Below are 19,601 nucleotides of genomic sequence, written 5' to 3' on the forward strand. Positions count from 1 at the left end.
CGCCTAGGTAAGAAAAGAGTTCCTGCTTTCCAGAAGAGTTCCAGTGTTCGGAACCTAGGGAGTGGCTCCTGCCCCACCCAACAGGAAAAGTAGTCCCAAACAGAAGAGGATCAGGGGTTCAACTGGCAGGTAAGTAAGCAGCATGGTCTGCTGCAGGTAAGTCCACTCAAGCATTATGAGCCCGGCGCTTCCAGCGCTGGGACTGGGCATCTTTATGAGCCTGGTGCCACTGGCGCCAGGACAGGGTCCAAAAGGTCCCAATTGGGACTGGCTGGCACTCGGAACTGGGGTTATGGGTCTGCTTCCAAGGGAGTCGGGTAAGTCCTGATCTTTTGGAAGCAGAGATCATGACAGTGTAGTGACCAGAACGCTGATGGTCCAAAAATCCTAAACTAAAGTGGGCTGTGAGTATCAATAGAAATCCATAGTACATCTAAACCCATAGCCTACCTTGTCTTTGTTCTCATCCCAGTCTCTGTCACCCTATCCTTATCCTCATATCTTGTTCAAACTGTCACAATCATTCTTGCAACCCTGCCCTTGATTTCTAGTGCTAGCGCCATCTCTTTAGTAATTTTTCTTGTGAAATCCTAAGCCATTAATCCTATTTTGAGTGATCAGACTGGTTCCGTCAGGGTGGGCGCAGGGGCGGGAGGGTTGAAATCGCAAATCAACCCTGGAGCTTACTGTGTCCCTTCTTGGTGGCCTAGCCTGAATACTCTAGTGTAGAGTAAAACTATTCTTGTCACAACTGATTTTTCTTCCTTTTCGCACCTTCATTTACTCAAAGTGCACCTTCTTAGATCTTGCATAACTCATTCAATTTACCAGCGAGAGACTTACTTTCACTTCCATAGTATACCTGTGATCTATAGCTATCCCAACACACATATTTCACCCTTTTTTCAAAGAAACCGTTTTAGTAAATTCACACGGAAAACAGAAATATTTGCAAAGTTTCCAACGTGTCATTTTGATTGTCAACTGTTTTAAATCTTCCATTCATTTTTTGAACTGTCTGCTCTTGCTATTCATTGCTTGTGATTGTTAGTACCTTTACATTGTTGCTTTAATGAAGAACTGAATTTGTTTCAAGGTTCAAGGTTTTTTCACATGTTCATTATTCTATTCATCCATCTCTGAGTGTCCTTTTTTAATATTGCAAGAGTTCCAAATACGTTTTTCACTCTTATTTGGGGAGGGAAGGTCGGATTTGGATTCCTTTTTCAGCTTCTGTAACGCTCACCTGACTCCCACAGAGACGCTAACCAGGTCTGGGCTGCTGCGGCCTCTTCTAAGGTGATGCGCAGGACTCGGAACACCGACTGGGCCGGACCCCCAAACCTCGCCTGTCTGATGCGTAGGAAGATCTTTCTGTAGATGGGGAAAAGGATTTTAATCACCTTCGGAGTGATGAGTCGAACCCTTCCTTTCCCCTTTTACTCTCTCTTCAAACCACCTCTGAACCTTCGCGTTAATTCTCACCTTAAGATTTGAAATGATGAGCTCTCCATCCTGCTTCTGGTGCAGGGGTGCGGTAGAATCCAGTTACTTCACTGGTTATTGGACGGGCATTCAGGTCCAGTTGCTTCACTGGTTTTTTGGATGAATAAGGCGCTTTCGTAAGTATATGACTTATCAAGTTCAAGGGTTGTTCTCCCTTCCTTTTTGGCCTTTATTTTCAATGGACTGCTTTTAGTCTTTTAGCGCAGGTGCAGAGCGAAGATTCCACGTAGAGAAGACAATTCGCTGTGGATAATTCAGGTGAGCTTATGTTGGGGTGGTTTTTCTAATGTCTGTATGGTCATCCACTAATGCGCGTGTTCTTTTTTCCCCATAGGGGCCGGGGCGCGGTACTGCCAAAAGGCGTGGTGACCCGAGATGAGGAAGGATTCTCCCCCACCAATCGCCAGGTAAGCCTTCTGGCAAATCAGTTTTTTCCCATTGTTTTCTCTGGCTCACCTTTTGTTCTTCTCTTTTCCTTCCTAGGTACTGGAATGCAGCAGTACGTGCGGATGGTCGTAGGAGTACGGAATTCCTTGTGGACAGGTGAGTCGAGCGCAGCGCTGCAACGAGCAACGCAAGGAATCCAAAAATAATGTCTTTTCCTTTAGGATCGTCGGCGTGTTGGCTCCGGATCCCATGCAATATCAGGTAATGTCCTTTATTCACCTTCTCTTCCTCTCTTCTTCCTTTTAGGTGTTCCAGGACTGAAGCAGGCGTGGCTGGAGTCAGGATGCAGGAGCAGACACGGTGAGCGTCCAGCTGCTAGGAGCAGAGCAACGCGAAGCGTGAGCTGCTGTCTGGGCGTGGCTTAAATAGCCCCCAAAGAATTCCCAGTATGTATCCTTCCCTGACCACGCCCGAGTGGCAAAATAGTCCCACAGGTAAAGTAGTTCCTTTCAGGCCTCAAAGAGGTCTGGATCTGGCAGCATGGTCTGCATCAGGTAAGTCCACCAAAAGCACTCCCTTTATGAGCCTGGCGCCTATGGCGCCAGGACTGTGTCCAAAGGGCCCCTATTTGGGGTTGCTGGACCTTCCCTTGGGTACCTGATGTGTGCTTCTGGGGCTGCCGGTCTTGGACTGGCTCTCCGGGGGTATGCATCATGACAGCACTCCCCCTCCCCCCCCCAAGGCCCCTCCCAAGATCGTTCTCTCCGGGGGTCTCGGTTTGTTTGGTAAATTCCGGTGGAACCTTTTAACTAAGCGAGGTGCGTGCACATGGTCACTAGGCTCCCAGGATCTTTCTTGAGGCCCGTATCCTTTCCAATCTATTAAATAGTACAATTTGGACTTTGACACCTTGGAATCCAAAATGCTCTTCACCTCGAACTCTGGTTCTCCATTTATTCTGATAGGTTCTGGTGGCTTGATTAGCCGAGTTCCAGGTTGCACCGGTTTCAAAAGTGATACATGAAAAACAGGATGAATACGCATATTAGCTGGTAGGTCGAGTTTGACGGCCACCGAGTTGATGATGGCCGTAACTGAGTAGGGCCCCACATATCTTGGGTTAAAAGTTTGAGGTCCCTTGAGCGATAAGTGTCTGGTAGCTAACCATACTTGGTCTCCTACTTGGTATTGAGGTGCTTAACTTCGATGTAGATCAGCATTCTGCTTGTACTTTCTCTTGGCTTGCAGTAAATGCGCAGTTGCTTCCTTGAAGGCTTGAGTTATTGTAGAATGTAGATGGTTTACGGCGGGCATTTAGAGGCTTTGAGGTGAATCAAGGTCTGAGGTCCAAGGATGATGTCCATATATGGTATAAAAAGGGCTTTGTCCAGTTCCCGAGTGTATCGAATTATTGTATGCGTATTCAGCAATCCAAAGGATATCTTTCCAATTACTTTCGGATTGATGCAACATACACCGTAGATATTGTTCAAGGGTCTGATTTGTTCTCTCAGTTTGACCATCGTTCTGAGGATGGTGACTGGTCGACAATCTTACGTCAATCTGCGCCAGCTGACAGCACTTTCTCCAAAAATGGGAAATGAATTGGCTTCCTCGGTCAGAGACTAGTATGGATGGGAATCCATGTAAGCGAACAATGTTTTCCAGAAATTCCTTAGCTAGGACTGAAGCTGAAGGCAAGCCTTTTAATGGAATGAAGTGGGCCATTTTACAAAATAAATCCATTATAACAAGGATAGAGTTATATCCACAGCAAGGAGGCAGGTCCGTAATAAAATCCAGTGACAAGGTGTGCCAAGGTGCTGGTGGAATGTCTAAGGGTTGATGAAGACCAGCTGGTCTCCTCTTTTGTCCTTTGTTTTGGGCGCAAATACCACATGACATCACAAAAGATTTAATCTCCTTTCGCCAAGAGGGCCACCAGAAATGTCGTTTTACCTTTTCTTCCGTTTTGGCAATCCCTGGGTGTCCTTCTATCAGGGTATCATGATAACTAGTTCTTGTAGTTCTTTGTGTGGCAAAAATAGGCGCCCTTGGAAGTAAGGTAGGTCACCGTTAACAGTAAAGTTAGATCCCTTTAAAATCCAATCTTGCAAGGCTGTAGGGTCCAGGAGTTGCTTAACTCTAGTTTGAATGTCCTCCAGAGTTTGTAAGGTAATCATACCCAGAATTTTTTGTTCGGGAATTATTGGTACTGGTTCTGCGCTTGTATCTATTTCACCCATTCCTATTCGGGAAAGGGCATCAGCTTTACCGTTCTTGCTGCCAGGACGATAGGTGATTACAAAATCGAATTCAGCAAAGAACAAAGCCCATCGGAGCTGACGTGATGACTGAGCTTTGGCTGTTTTCAAATATTGCAAGTTCCGGTGGTCTGTGATCACCGTGATGGTATGTCTAGCGCCAAGAAGATAGTGCCTCCAAGCATTAAAAGCGGATTTAATGGCCAATAACTCCTTATCGGTGATTGCATAGTTAACTTCAGGTGCTGAGAATTTTCTGGACTAAAAGGCTACGGGGTGTAGTTGATTAGATTCGGGATCTCTTTGAGACAGAACAGCTCCCATGGCTAAACTGGATGCGTCGGTCTCAAGTATGTATGGAAGATCCGGGCGCGGGTGTTTCAGTACTGGTGCAGAGGTAAATTTGGCTTTCAGCTCCTGAAAAACCTGTTCGGCTTCCCCAGACCATTCAAAGTGTTTATTTTTCTTCAAGAGTGCAGTGATGGGTTGAACGATCCGCGAAAATTCCGGGATAAATCTGCGGTAAAAGTTGGCCAAGCCAAGCATGCTTTGTACGCCTTTCACAGAGCTAGGCGATGGCCATTGGAGGATGGCATCCACTTTACGTGAATCCATTCGGACTCCTTTAGGTGTCAGGATGAAACCAAGAAACTCGACTTCTGTGGTATGGAAAACGCACTTTTCAATTTTCGCAAATAGTTTGTGTTGGCGCAGTTTCTCGAGAACTGCCTTAACATGCCTTATATGTTCAGATTCCGAAGAGGAGTATATCAGAATGTCATCGATATATACGATGACACAAACATCTAGGAGTTCTCGAAGGACATCGTTCATGGAGTTTTGGAAGGCAGCAGGGGCATTGCACAATCCGAAAGGCATTACTTGGTACTCGAATAGTCCATATTTGGTACGAAAGGCAGTCTTCCATTTGTCGCCTTCTTTTATTGGCACCAGATGGTAAGTCCCCCAGAGATCTCACTTGGTATATATGCAGGCCTCCTTTACTTGGTCAAGAAGTTTGGGGATCAGGAGCAGAGGGTAACGGTTTTTAACAGTTATCTGGTTCAATGCGCGATAGTCGATACAAGTTCTGAGGTCGCCTTCTTTTTTTGGCACAAAGAACAGCGCCGAGGATGCAGGAGACTTTGACGGGCGAATGAAACCATTGGCTAGGTACTGATCTAAATATTGTCGCAAATGAAGATTTTCAGGTTCCGTAAGAGCATAAATTCTGTTACACAGGGGTTGCGCACCCGGTATCAGATCAATTTGGCCATCGTATGGCCTGTGAGGGGGTAGCGTGTTGGCCTGTTCCTTCTGGAAGACGTCTTGAAACTCCATGTACTCCAGCGGTAGCTGTAAAGTGACAGGGGTTACTGTAGCCAGGCCTATCTTTGGATAACAGGTTTGTGCGCGATCAGGAAAGGTTATCCTCTTCGCTCGCCAATCAATTCGAGGATTGTGTGTTTCTAGCCAAGGGATTCCTAGAATTACTTGAAACTGCGGGGCCTTGATTACGTCAAACACAACAGCCTCCCGATGCCCGTCCTGACCTACTAGTGTCACCTCTGCAGTGGAATGTGTTACTGGCCCAGAGGCAATTTCGGATCCATCGACTGTGGTGATGACTTCTTTAGTGGTTTTTGGACGAAGAGGGAGGTTGATCCTAGAAGCCAATTCATGATCCACATAGTTCCCAAAAGCTCCACTGTCGATGTATGCCTTTACAGCATGCAACTGTCCAGGCTGTTCCGGATTCACAAGGATCATTGGCATGATGTAGTGCGAGGTCTGAGAGTCAGTTTTCAGGCTCGACAAGTGGACCTCTACGCTTGTCGGGCGTGGTCTTTTCCCGAATCCGGTTCCTTATGATTCTTATCCGCGGCTCCTACCGTTTTCTTGGGTGGTTTCACTGGGCAATCTCGTAAAAAGTGTCCAGAAGCCCCACAATAAAGACACAATTGCATCTGTCGTCTTCTTTCACGTTCCTTTTGAGATAACGGTCCTTTAACCCCTCCAATTTGCATAGGTTCGGTAACATCGGCATTCTTGGGGTTAATGTGGGTCTTGACTAACACGCGAGTCTCAAACTTGGACCGATCTGCTTTTCTATTTTGAAGCCTATGGTCTAATTGGACCACTAAGTCTATATGTTCCATAAAGTCTTGGGGTGGATTTACAACTTGGGCTAGAACATCTTTAAGTTCCCCACGTAGACCTCGATGAAATAACGTGATTCTCTTATCCTCTGGCCACCCAGTCTCCACTATCAACCTATTGAAGGTTGCGATATAGGCTAATAGATCCTGGTTATCTTGTCGTAAGGACAGAAGTTCGTTGTCCAGGGCCTGTCCCTGAGAGTGCCGAGCAAATAATCTTTCCATGCGTGTCTGAAAACCTTGAAAGTCTCAGAGTATCGGGTCGTCTTGAGTGACCAGTGGAACCGACCAATCTGCAGCGCAGTCGCTGAGATATGATAATACGAAGGCTACTTTGGTTTGGTCGTTAGGAAAGGCCCCCAGTCTGCAAAGGAAATGTAAACGGCATTGATTCATGAATACAGCAAATCTTCTGGGGTCCCCCGCAAAACGTTCAGGTGGGGCCAATGGCATATTTCCCAGTAGATTAATTTGCACAGGGTTGCTTGAAACCATTGGGGCGGGAATACCCCCCAAACCTGGTAGAGGAGTTTGTCCAGCTTGACCTTGCAACAACTGCCTGGCAAGGTCATCAGTTTGTTCCTTAGATACAATTAGTTCCCTCCTGAGAGCGTTTGTCTCCTGACGTGCGGAATGCACTTCGGCCCGTAATTGCCTCAATAGGTGGGCCAGCTGATCGGTTTCGGAAGTCTCCATAGCGTCCGGGTGGGAAATTGTAGGAAGTCTTCGGTTCTGTAACGCTCACCTGACTCCCACGGAGACGCTGACCAGGTCTGGGCTGCTGCGGCCTCTTCTAAGGTGATGCGCAGGACTCGGAACACTGACTGGGCCGGACCCCCAAACCTCGCCTGTCTGATGCGTAGGAAGATCTTTCTGTAGATGGGGGGGAAAAGGATTTTAATCACCTGCGGAGTGACGAGTCGAACCCTTCCTTTCCCCTTTTACTCTCTCTTCAAACCACCTCTGAACCTTCCCGTTAATTCTCACCTTAAGATTTGAAATGATGAGCTCTACATCCTGCTTCTGGTGCAGGGGTGCGGTAGAATCCAGTTACTTCACTGGTTATTGGACGGGCATTCAGGTCCAGTTGCTTCACTGGTTTTTTGGATGAATAAGGCGCTTTCGTAAGTATATGACTTATCAAGTTCAAGGGTTGTTCTCCCTTCCTTTTTGGCCTTTATTTTCAATGGACTGCTTTTAGTCTTTTAGCGCAGGTGCAGAGCGAAGATTCCACGTAGAGAAGACAATTTGCTGTGGATAATTCTGGTGAGCTTATGTTGGGGTGGTTTTTCTAATGTCTGTATGTTCACCCACTAATACGCATGTTCTTTTTTCCCCATAGGGGCCGGGGCGCGGTACTGCCAAAAGGCGTGCCGACCCGAGATGAGGAAGGATTCTCCCCCACCAATCGCCAGGTAAGCCTTCTGGCAAATCAGTTTTTTTCCCCAATGTTTTCTCTGGCTCACCTTTTGTTCTTCTCTTTTCCTTCCTAGGTGCTGGAATGCAGCGGAACGTGCGGATGGTCGTAGGAGTATGGAATTCCTTGTGGACAGGTGAGTCGAGCGCAGCGCTGCAACGAGCAACGCGAGGAATCCAAAAATAATATCCAATATCAGGTAATGTCCTTTATTCACCTTCTCTTCCTCTCTTCTTCCTTTTAGGTGTTCCAGGACTGAAGCAGGCATGGCTGGAGTCAGGATGCAGGAGCAGACACGGTGAGCGTCCAGCTGCTAGGAGCAGAGCAACGCGAAGCGTGAGCTGCTGTCTCGGCGTGGCTTAAATAGCCTCCAAAGAAGTCCCAGTATGTATCCTTCCCCAATCAGGTATGTATCCTTCCCTGACCACGCCCGAGTGTCAAAATAGTCCCACAGGTAAAGTAGTTCCTTTCAGGCCTCAAAGAGGTCTGGATCTGGCAGCATGGTCTGCATCAGGTAAGTCCACCAAAAGAACTCCCTTTATGAGCCTGGCGCCTATGGCGCCAGGACTGATGTCCAAAATGAGCCTGGCAACAAAGGAGCTTGGACCGTGTCCAAAGGGCCCCTATTTGGGGTTGCTGGACCTTCCCTTGCGTACCTGATGTGTGCTTCCGGGGCTGCCGGTCTTGGACTGGCTCTCCGGGAGTATGCATTATGACAGCTTCTTATTCCTCATCACCTGCTGCTTACTTATAGCCATTCAGAATTGATTATTTGTGGGGGTGCTGTTGCGCACGCGAGAAAATGGCGGCTCTCGTGTGAGCTCCGGCAGAACTAAGGGCCGCAAGCCAAAAAAAGACAACTTGCCCGACCCGGTTTCACGCGATTTTGGAGAAGAGAGGATAACAATACCACCCGACCACCCACACGAAATCTGGGATTGATCGATGCGGCGGTTCCGGAGATAAAAGCCCGGCGGTCCCACGCAGCAGCCTGAGACTTGGCGGCTGACGAGAGAGGGGAGGAGTCCCGCCCAGGGGCAGCGGGCGCAGCAGCAGCGGACCTTTCGCTTCACCAGCTATCCAGCGGAGGAGAGTTGCGGGCGCTCCGACCATCGTGGAGCGCCCGCTGACCCCATCGGCCTTCATCGCGCCGGCAACATGAACACGTGATGGCCCGCCCCTGGGTTGGGCCGCGGCTGAAGAGGTAAGCCCTCCCCGCTTCCTCTGCATATCATTGCCTGTTGCGCACCCTGCGGACGACGCTGCGACCCCCCCAGTGGACAAGGGGGCTAGCGGACCGGACACTCAGTGCTCCTGCAGTGTCTCCGCAGCGTGGGAGGACGGTCCCGGGGCCGAGAAGCTCACCTTCCTTCCACCCCCTCACCTCCCTTTGGCGCCACTGGATCCTCACCTCAGTTCGGACGGTGGGCTCCGCCACGCGATGAGTGCACGGGAAGGCCCTTCAGTGCCACACAAGTAGCGCACAGCTACAACAAAACCTTTTGGTACCCAAGTGCGGTAACAGATATTTTTTGCATCCCCGCAATAAATAGCGGGCCTGTACGAAACACCGGGGACTATCATTACAGCATTGGCTGAGTACCGGTTCCGCTGCTGCTCCGTCCGAGGTGCCGGGAAGGTTAGGCAATAAAACTTACAGCGAAAAGGTGGCAGAACTATAATAACCCTCCCCCTGAGCACCGAGATACCCATATCTGGACCACGGACGATAAGAGCTCGGAGGCGCAAGTCATTAATCCGGCAGCAAGACGGATCAGCTCCCAACATTGTCACGTAAGATCATACCAGGAAAGGGAAATATAACCACAATCACATTATAACTGGGGGGAAGAGGTCTAAACCACACACGTCTGAGAGAACCCCCAGACCAGAGACGATGCCCAAAAACTTTGGACCAAAGAAAAGCAGAGGGACCATTGATAAATACACGACCACGATGCAGAGAGAAACGGAAACCGACGGAGACGAGGTAACGCCTGTGCGTGAGAGTCAGAACCCCCCGGCCACCATGATGGATCGGCAGGCAGTTTTTCAGGCGATGCAGCAGGGATTCGCGGCCCTCACGGACAAGCTGGATGGCATCATGGCAACAGTCGCCAATATAAAAACACAACTAGACAAGACAACCACTCGCATGACCGAGGCGGAATCCAGGATATCTGGCACTGAGGACGCTCTGGAGGCCTTGAAGAACACGGTATCCACAATGGCCATCGAACTAGGCACAGTGAAAAGCAAATGTGAAGATTTGGAGGCGAGGTCTAGGAGAAACAATGTCCGCATAATTGGTGTTCCGGAAGGGGCAATAAAGGGACCAATGGAGAAAGCGATAGAGGACCTTTTGCGCACACTATTGGGAGATCCGGGATGGTCGCCGACGTTCATAGTGGAAAGGGCGCACAGATCATTAGCCCCGAAGCCAAAACCCGGAGCATATCCCAGGCCCATTATAGCAAGCATGATGAACTACAGAGACAGGGATCTGGTTCTAAAAACCGCTAGAGTGAAACAGGAGCTAAAATGGGAGGCAAATGTCATCCGCATCTTTCCAGACTTCACCCTGGCGGTCCAAAAGGAAAGGAAACACTTTACAGGAGTAAAAAAAATGCTGCGTGAAAGACAGGTACAATATGCAATGCTCTACCCTGCCAGGCTCAAAATTCAACATCAGAATAAGCCATATTTCTTCACGTTTCACGAAGAGGCGGCGAAATTTATTGAAACGCATATTCCCCCTAATAATGGACAGACCTAAAGTGTGGACGATCTGGTCAATCTGAAACCTGAACACAGTTACCATGATCTCGAAATGCGAAGGAACAACATTGTCAGAAGCTTCCCTCCGGGAAGTTCATGTCTGGGATGCTAGAAATGAAAAGAAACATACATGTTTCAAACTACAACGGAAACATCATCCCAAAAACTCTAAGATGTGTGAGAGTAACAGGAGTGAACCGGACAGGATACTTATCATTAAAGTTGGCTCGGGCACTGGAGACGCCGCAGCCCCCCCTGTAGCAGGTGCTCGAAATGTTGTGGGGAGGGGAGGGATGGAAATGGACTGACACAGTTGAAGTTAAGGGAACTGTGAGGGAGGGGGGAGGGTCTAACTTGGGAATGTTGGGGAGTTGTTCTCAGAAGTTTTGTTTAAAAAACAAGGTTGCAAGGCAAAAAAGCACACAGGTTCTAAGCACTGAATCTATTGAGCCAAAAACGCAGACATACCGAGACACATGACATAGCATATACCTCATAGATAATGGATAGGCCTAATGCTGAAAACATTAATGTACTGAGTTGGAATGTTAGGGGTTTGGGCTCCAAGATCAAGACAAGGAAGATAATGGCCTACCTCAACAGACAAAAAGCCAAGATAATTTTCTTACAGGAGACACACACAGGCCCACGGCACGGGGAACTATTGATAGCAAATTGGGGCACTCATCAATACTTCACGACTTACTCCACTAGGGCAAGGGGGGCGGCGATATTAATACACAAAACGCTACCGTTTGTCTGTGAGGGGACCGAATGTGACCCTGATGGGAGATATGTTCTAGTACATGGCAGGCTATATGATAGAGAAATAGTTTTTTTAAACATATATGGGCCGAATACTGACCAGCCAGGGTTCTACTCCACAGTGTTTGAAGAACTAGCGAGATACCCTACAGCCCAAGTGTTATGCGGTGGAGATTTGAACACGATACTGGATGTACAGCTAGATCGTACATCGACGCAGGCCAGAACATTAACCAAAGCAGCACAGACAATACTCACACAAATGACAGATTTACAATTAAAGGATGTCTGGAGAACATTGAACCCGGGTAGCAGAGAATACACTTACTATTCCACAGTCCACGGTATGCACTCTAGAATTGACTTATGGCTAATAGACAATGAAAGCATGGCCTGGGTAACGAAAGCCCACATATTTCCCAGAACCTACTCTGACCATTCCCCGATACAACTAACACTGCAAATCCCGGACAAAACCAGCCCAAGGCCGCCATGGAGATTTAAGCCAGCAGCCCTAAGTGACATTGTATATAAAAATTCAATGGCGCAATATGTTCAAGAATACTTCGAGATCAATGAACATTCGGTCTCAACCCAGGCTACACTTTGGCAAGCATTCAAAGTCTGCATAAGGGGCCATTCGATATCCATCGAAGGGGGAATCCTTAAAGATATTAGGGCTAGACTGGAAAGACACGAGACGCAATTGTCATCACTACAGACCCAGTATACCATTACCCCGACCCCACAATTGGGCACTGAAATTAAGACCAAACTAGAGGAGTACCTAGAAACAGCAGACCAAGAGATAAGATATTTCGACAGGCCCATAGCAGCACGTAGATACGGTGAAGGGGAGCGCCCTGGGAGACTACTAGCCAGAGTTGTGCGGGGAGAAAGGGGCCCCACTAATATACCCTGTATACAAAGAGACAATGGTACAATATCAACAGACCAGAATGAGGTAAAAGACACATTTTACAAGTTATATAAAGAACTATATTCCCCCCAGGGCACAGTCACAGACATCGAGATAGAACAATACCTATCCAAAATACCGACAACACTCATTGCAGAATCGACGAGGGAACTACTAGAGGCACCCATCACTGAGGCTGAAATAAATATGGCAATAAAAGCTCTTCCCCAACAGAAAGGCACCAGGTGCAGATGGGCTGGGAGCTGAATTCAATAAAGAGTTTAGCCCAATCCTGACTCCCAGATTACATGCTGTCTGGGAGGAAGCTCTGAAAATGGGAGAACTCCTCGAAACCCCCAGGGAAGCAATAATCACACTCTTACTTAAACCCGGCAAGCCTCCAGAAGAATGTAGATCATATCGCCCATTATCACTAAAAAATATAGATGCCAAGATCCTGGTCAAAGTACTAGCGGCAAGACTTACACCATACATGCCATATATGATACACGAAGACCAGGCAGGTTTTATTATGGGTAGATCTACAGCCACTAATATCAGACGGTGCCATCAGATAATTACGTCTATACCGGCCACCACTCGGGGTCGCGGTATCCCTAGATATGAAGAAAGCATTTGACACAGTCTCATGGCCCTTCCTTTTTGGAGTGCTGCGCAACTACGGATTTGGCCCAAACTTCATAAAGTGGATTCAGGTGCTATACACATGACCATATGCAAGGATCAGGGTGAATGGAACCCTCACAGACTTATTAGAACTGTTGGGAGGTTCCAGACAAGGTTGCCCGCTCTCCCCCCTGCTTTTTGCCCTGGTGATAGAACCACTAGCAGACATCCTTAGATCTCGATACAGCTCGTTTGGGTTATACCTCGAAGGAAAACTACAAATCATAACGCTATATGCAGACAACATACTTTTATATTTAAAAAACCCAGACAGGACGATAGGCAAGATCCTAGCAGAGGTCAGGAAGTTCGGCGAATACTTGAGACTACACATCAACCCCCACAAGTCAGAAATATTTCCGCTCACAGACGCCACAACACAGCCCCGGAAACTTCACGGACTCATATGGAGTCCGATACACATAATGTATCTAGGGGCCCACATAGCCAGAACAGCCCAACTATCCCGAGCACTGAACTACACGACACTAGGTGAAACACTATGTGCAAAAATGAAACAATGGACCGTGCTCCCAATATCAATGGCAGGACGGATAGCCTTAATCAAAATGGTGATACTACCGAAACTATTCTACCTCTTTACCACAATCCCAGTGTGGCCAGGCCGTGCTCTGTTCACCAAAATAAATAGCGCCTGTATAGTATTTGTCTGGGGCGGACACCCCAGATTGAGCTGGAGAGTCTTGACAGACACATACCCAAGGGGAGGACTTATGGCGCCAGGCATGGAGCTCTATTATTTAGCTGCACAGGCACAGCAGGCAGCCAAATGGGCCACATGTTTTCTTAACCCTACTGACATAACCGGGTCGCCGCAGGAAAGAGAGGCGGTAGAGGCGCTGCAGAAGATGACTAGACCCACCCCGAAGCATTACAATACGATCAACCCCTCCAGAGTCACAATCACAGCATGGTCCAGAATTGCCGACATGTTTGGTGTCAATAAACTGTATCATCCGAGTATGCCTATATGGGGAGATCTACAAACGCCACTCAATAATGAAAGTGAAATAGCTAGACATTGGAGCAGCAAAGGTATCACACAGTGGGGGCAGCTGTTTTCGGACCAACACTTTAAATCATGGGAGGATATTAAAGATACGCTGGGCAATACGTACACACATAAACAGCAATACCACAAAGTCGCAACCTTCACACAGCAAATCCACCCAACATTTCCAGAAGAGCCAGAAATAAACATGCCATTAGGCTATATATTCACAGGAGGAACCCAGAAGGTTACTGCATCTGCACTATACAAAACTATGATACAAACACGCCCAGCAGTAAACCACACAGCTAAAGGGAGATGGGAAAAAGATCTGGGCCAACAGATAGACGAACAAGAATGGGCCCAGATTTGCGGACTGACTAAATGGATATCATGCAACTCAAGGTTTAAATTGATACATTATAAAATAGTGCACAGAACACACTACACTCCATTAAAGCTTAAGAAAATATATCCTACCTCAAAAGGTGCCTGTCCAAGATGTAAATCTGAGGATGCGAATATATATCATATGCTATGAGCCTGCACCAAATTGAGGCACTATTGGGAAGAGGTATGCAAAGCACTTAACAAAATGGCAGATCAACCAGTGATATGGACACCTCGTACTTGCATGTTGGGGGCAGAAGGGAAAATGAATCCGATGTGGCGGAAATTGCTGAACCTGAGTTTACTCATAGCCAAAAGGGTCATACTAATGAGGTGGAAGAATGCACAACCCCCCACAATAGACGACTGGAACAGGGACATGGTCTGGATTAATAACACTGAAGAACTGTATATTGACTCAGTCACCCCACGAAGTAGACCCAGAAACATATGGTCACGATACAAGCAATATTTGTCTGAACTAAATGAATCAGAACAGCTAGACACGGAAAGCAACTAAATTATATATGTAATATGTCTGTACAATCGTAAATTGCTAATGTATGTGCATAACCTGTGAGCAAATATAAATAAAGTTGTAAAAAAAAAAAGAATTGATTATTTGTGGGTTGAGGGAACTTTGCAGGGGGAAATCCTAACTTGAGTGCTAACCATCCTAAATTAAAAGTGTTCCTATTCTGCTTTGCTGTGTATGTACTCCACTAAAAAGTCAAACCCAGTGCATTGCTCACATTCCCATTTGTAACTATCACTCCATTAGTGATTGCTGCCCTATATTAAAAGTGTGTGGTTTCTTTTGAATTTTAAATAAATAAATAAATATTGCATTTGACCAACCAGCCTGGTTCATGGTCCATTGTGACCCGGAGTATTTGAAAAGGGGGTGTGATATGAGTGGTGTACCATCCCAAAATTTAATCCACATAAATAAGGAGAAAAGCACCTCAGTTAGGCAATACATACTAGGCCTAGACCACGGTGTGCGTGTCGTCTGATTGAAATCCTTAACAAACCATCAAGTCGAACGACAGGACTGAGCCACTCTGGAATACAGCTAAACTCCCGTTAGGGAATTACCCAGAACCAGGCCTCCTCAACCTGAGGGAGTTCTTCTTTGCAATACACCCCTCTGCTGTTTGAATGTATTTACAGACAGAGGTGTTGATTACACAAGAGAGCAGGGAACACCCACACCGATGCTGTAAAATAGAAAATACAAACAGGTTAACACATAGACAGAACAGGGCATGAGAATTACCCAAAAAGATACTGTGTATACCTCTAATATTGGTGGCTTGGGCATGTAGTATTGGACCCTATGGAAATCAAAGAACACTAGTGTAAACTCTCTATTCTGAATACTGGTGGTTTGACTATGGGAGTAGTGACTAACAAGAATGACTTACCCCCCCCAATGAGTATGGAAATGTCTTGGAAGATGCAAAGTCAGAAAATAACGGCAAGAATAAATAATAAAAAGGAAGGTAAGTTAAGGAAATCTCCCAGGGCGGAACGAGGGTCCCTACTAGGTTTGGGGTGGTGCACCGGGCAGCAAAGCATTCATTGATGCACGTGAATTGTGTCCAAATCCTTCCAGTTGAAGTAGGAAATTCACAGGTAAACAACAGACTCCGGTAAGTGTGTATGACAATACAGGCAGCAAAGTCCAAAAATGGGTTAGGGCTGTTCAAGAGCACAGTAGCTTACTGAGTGTGGATGTCCTTGTGCGACAAAATAATTCCAGGCAAGGCACGCAGTGACAAATGTGTAGCGGGATACACGGTGGCCAAGAGCAGGTTCAAACAAGGTACGTGGTGACCAATGTGTAGCGGGATACACGGTGGCCAAGAACGGGACTCCAGGCAGAACTGCGCTGGTAGCGTGGTGCTTGTCTGGGAGGAGCTGGATTCCAATTGAGCAATGTGGGTAGGAAGCGTGCAGCGAAATACACGTGGACCCCGCTGGAGAAAATGTAGTATCTGGGCAAAGGCACAGAACATTAAGCAGAGGAAGTCTGTTTCACTTTCCGGGTCGTCAACGTTCATATCGATTTAATCCAAGGTAAAAGACAAGGCAAGTCAGGTAGCAAAACCGGGTCTTGAAAGGCAATCATTTTCAGAATGGTGGTAACGCTATGATTAGAAGCAGCGTTGTGAAGGAGTTGCGTTGTTTTATGTGGACCTGCGCTGTGGTCGGCTGGCTAGTCACATGACGTGACCGACGCTCCTGTGCAGTGGACGTTGATGTAAACAAGCGTCTCCTAGGCAATCTCCAACGTTTCCAGAAAGGTGAAGCCAGGCATCTTGAGAGAAATAAACACTCCCTAATGCAAGGGGCGAAGAGTGGAAGGAGACCCAGATGTAACAAGCTCTCACGGCTTCCTCAGCACTGTGGTGCGCACCTGCCACCGCCAAGCCTTTTACAGTGGGTAAAGTTACACAAAGGCACGCTTTCCGCTGCACGACCCCTGCAGCTGAAATCCCAAGCCCATATGACCCTCTGAGGACTGACATCAACTTCTGTCGCCACTCTGGTCCCGGCGTCTTGGCTCTTCCTTTATTTCTTCCTCTGCTGCTTCTTGGAAGCTTTAAAACTCAGCCAAACACTACTACCACTGCCCTGCGGCTACTTCACCTTCTTCCATCTTGGTCTCTTGGCCTGCACCTCAGGGGGTCTTTTATGCCTCTCAGCCACCCTCAGATGTGGGTCATCAACCCTAATGAGCTGCATTGCACAACCTTGTACCTCTGCAGCCCTCGTCTTCATCCCAGTACTCAGGGAATTGTGGGACCTGAAGTCCCTAAACCAAAGGTCACTCCTTTTCGCATCTTCTATGTTACAGTGTGCTGTTAAGAGATTGGGTCTCTGGGGAAATTATCTAAAGGGGTCTCACATTCCTCCTGGCCTGTTGCCCCTTCCATGTGATCCTCCCGGCTAACAATGCCCCCAGTCAGGATTCGAGAGCATCTGCCTTTCCCTGGCCACAAGAGATGGGTTCCAGACCAGGTTTCCTGACCCTGGGGGCGGTTATATGAAGAAGGATCACATGGGAGGAGATAGCTTCCGGGAGACGTTTTGACTGCATTGGACAAGATGCAGTATTCCTCCCTTTCCCATGAGGAAGAACCCCTAATACCTGAGTTTCTGATGGCCTTTTATCATTCTGCGGAAACACCCACCTTGGACTCAAACACCTACAGCACATACACAACACCTTTTTCTGGTATGCCTTCATATGAGAACCCAATGGAAAACCAAATAAGAGTTTAAAAATCCAATGTCATCTATGGACTCCAACTCCCATAATCACTCGGGTACTGATGTGAGGAAGAGAAGTAAGGAGCAGTAACATAGTATGCATAGTAACAGGACCTCAAAGTACCATCTGCAGACTAGTTATTTTGCCATACCTGCAGTGTGCGGGACATTTAAAGAAGAAAAGCACGCTATAGAGGAGAGGATGGAGGAAAAGCCATGGAGACGCGAGGAGCTGGGCAGAAGCGTATGCATTTCAGGCCGCTCCTGGAAGCAGCGCTCATTCGTCCAGAGCGAGAGAGGAAACCAGCGTGAAACTGCAGGGCCACACCAAACATCAGAGAGATCTCTGCTGACTCCAGGAAAGAAAGCAAATGAGTCAGCTATTCCACAGAGGCACAGGCAGAGTTCAAAACGCGGGAAGAAACCAGTGAGTCTACCCAAAGTAGCTGGGGACCCCGGTGTGTTCCGACAAGCGTGCCAACCCATATTTGATAAATATGAGATTGCTAATAATGAAAAGAGCAAAAGAAGAATGTTTGAATGCAGTCAAGACATGTAATATTGCAGCACCCAATAAGAAGCTACAGCTCCTCCTTGCACCCTTTCTTGTTTTGTTTATAGTATGAGGACCAGGATAGGATGTTTTGGACACAAGAAGGACAGATTATTATTTATGAATTTCCTGGCACAGACAGATCCTTAGTTTTGCTTTCTAGGTAGGGGAAATCCTCTTTAGCATAGGGCTAGAAAGGCATTTACCCAACCTCTTTTTATTTAATGAAAGTCTTTGTTTAAAACATGAATACCTTGTGTCCGCCTCTCATTGCTGACCCCTCATATATGGTGTCAGTAGTGGTATGTGGCTCAATTGACATAAATTGGGGGACCCTTCTGTGTGAAAAACCTAGTAAGCGAGCCTCCGATCCCAAATTGCCACTGAACCATCTATAGGATTTGACTCAAGCAGTAGCAGGGGAGAAATGATTCAACCTGGGGACAGAGTTTTAATACCAACATACTTAGTCCTAATTCCCCCTCCTAGAACCTACATTAGACTTGCCTCTAAGTCAGAAGAGATATACAAGTATTAATGCAAAATAATGGCAAAGAAGCCTATTAAATCAAGGCGGGGGAAAAAATAGCACAAGGAATTTTGGAGAAGGCTCTGTTTTCTAAACCCCAAGAGGTTAAGTCCTCTAAAGAAACCGAAAGAGGAACCAGGAGGTTTGCAGAGGCAGACCTAAAACCCCATGTTAAACCAGAGGTATAGTTCCACAGAGGAAGAAACTGAAGTAATCTCTGACTTAGCCTTTGCTCAAAGAAATGATCCCTTGCTTGCTGAACCTTTCCTTCAGGTTTTACCCAAAGAGGAGGAAAGGGACAAGGGTGGTCCATTTATTTTCTTGAAGACCAAGCTGTTGTATAGAGGGGATATTGGACCTGACATACCCCTACATCACATATTTTAGTACCAAAAAGCTATAAGAAAATTGTGTTGGAGATCACCCAGTCTCACCTTATCGGCAGAGATTTAAGGACAGCCAAGACCCAGACACAAATTCCGAACCGCTTCTATTGGCAGGGGATAAACGCTGATGTAAAGAACTTTGTAGGCACCTGTTCCCTATGTCAGAAGACCAGTATCCAAATGCCCCCTCCAGCTTCATTACAGCTCTTATCCATTAAAGACATTCCATTTTCACGCATATGTATGGATATAGTTGAACCCTTAGAGCCATCAAAGTTGGGAAACCGATACACACCGGTAATATTAGACTATGCAACACATTACCCTGAGGCTTTTCCTTTACAGAATAACACAACTCAACAAATTCTCAAGCGTTTAATTCAATTCTTTTCAAGAGTTGGTTTTCCAAAGAAGATCGTAACAGATCAAGGATCTACCTTTATTAGTAAAGAGAAGCAGCGTTGTCAAGGAGTTGCGTTGTTTTATGTGCACCTGCGCTGTGGTCGGCTGGCTAGTCACATGACGTGACCGACGCTCCTGTGCAGTGGACGTTGATGCAAACAAGCGTCT

Source organism: Ambystoma mexicanum, chromosome 7p (genome assembly GCF_040938575.1).
Source record: "Ambystoma mexicanum isolate Mex_15411 chromosome 7p, UKY_AmexF1_1, whole genome shotgun sequence".
NCBI classification, from domain to species: domain Eukaryota; kingdom Metazoa; phylum Chordata; class Amphibia; order Caudata; family Ambystomatidae; genus Ambystoma; species Ambystoma mexicanum.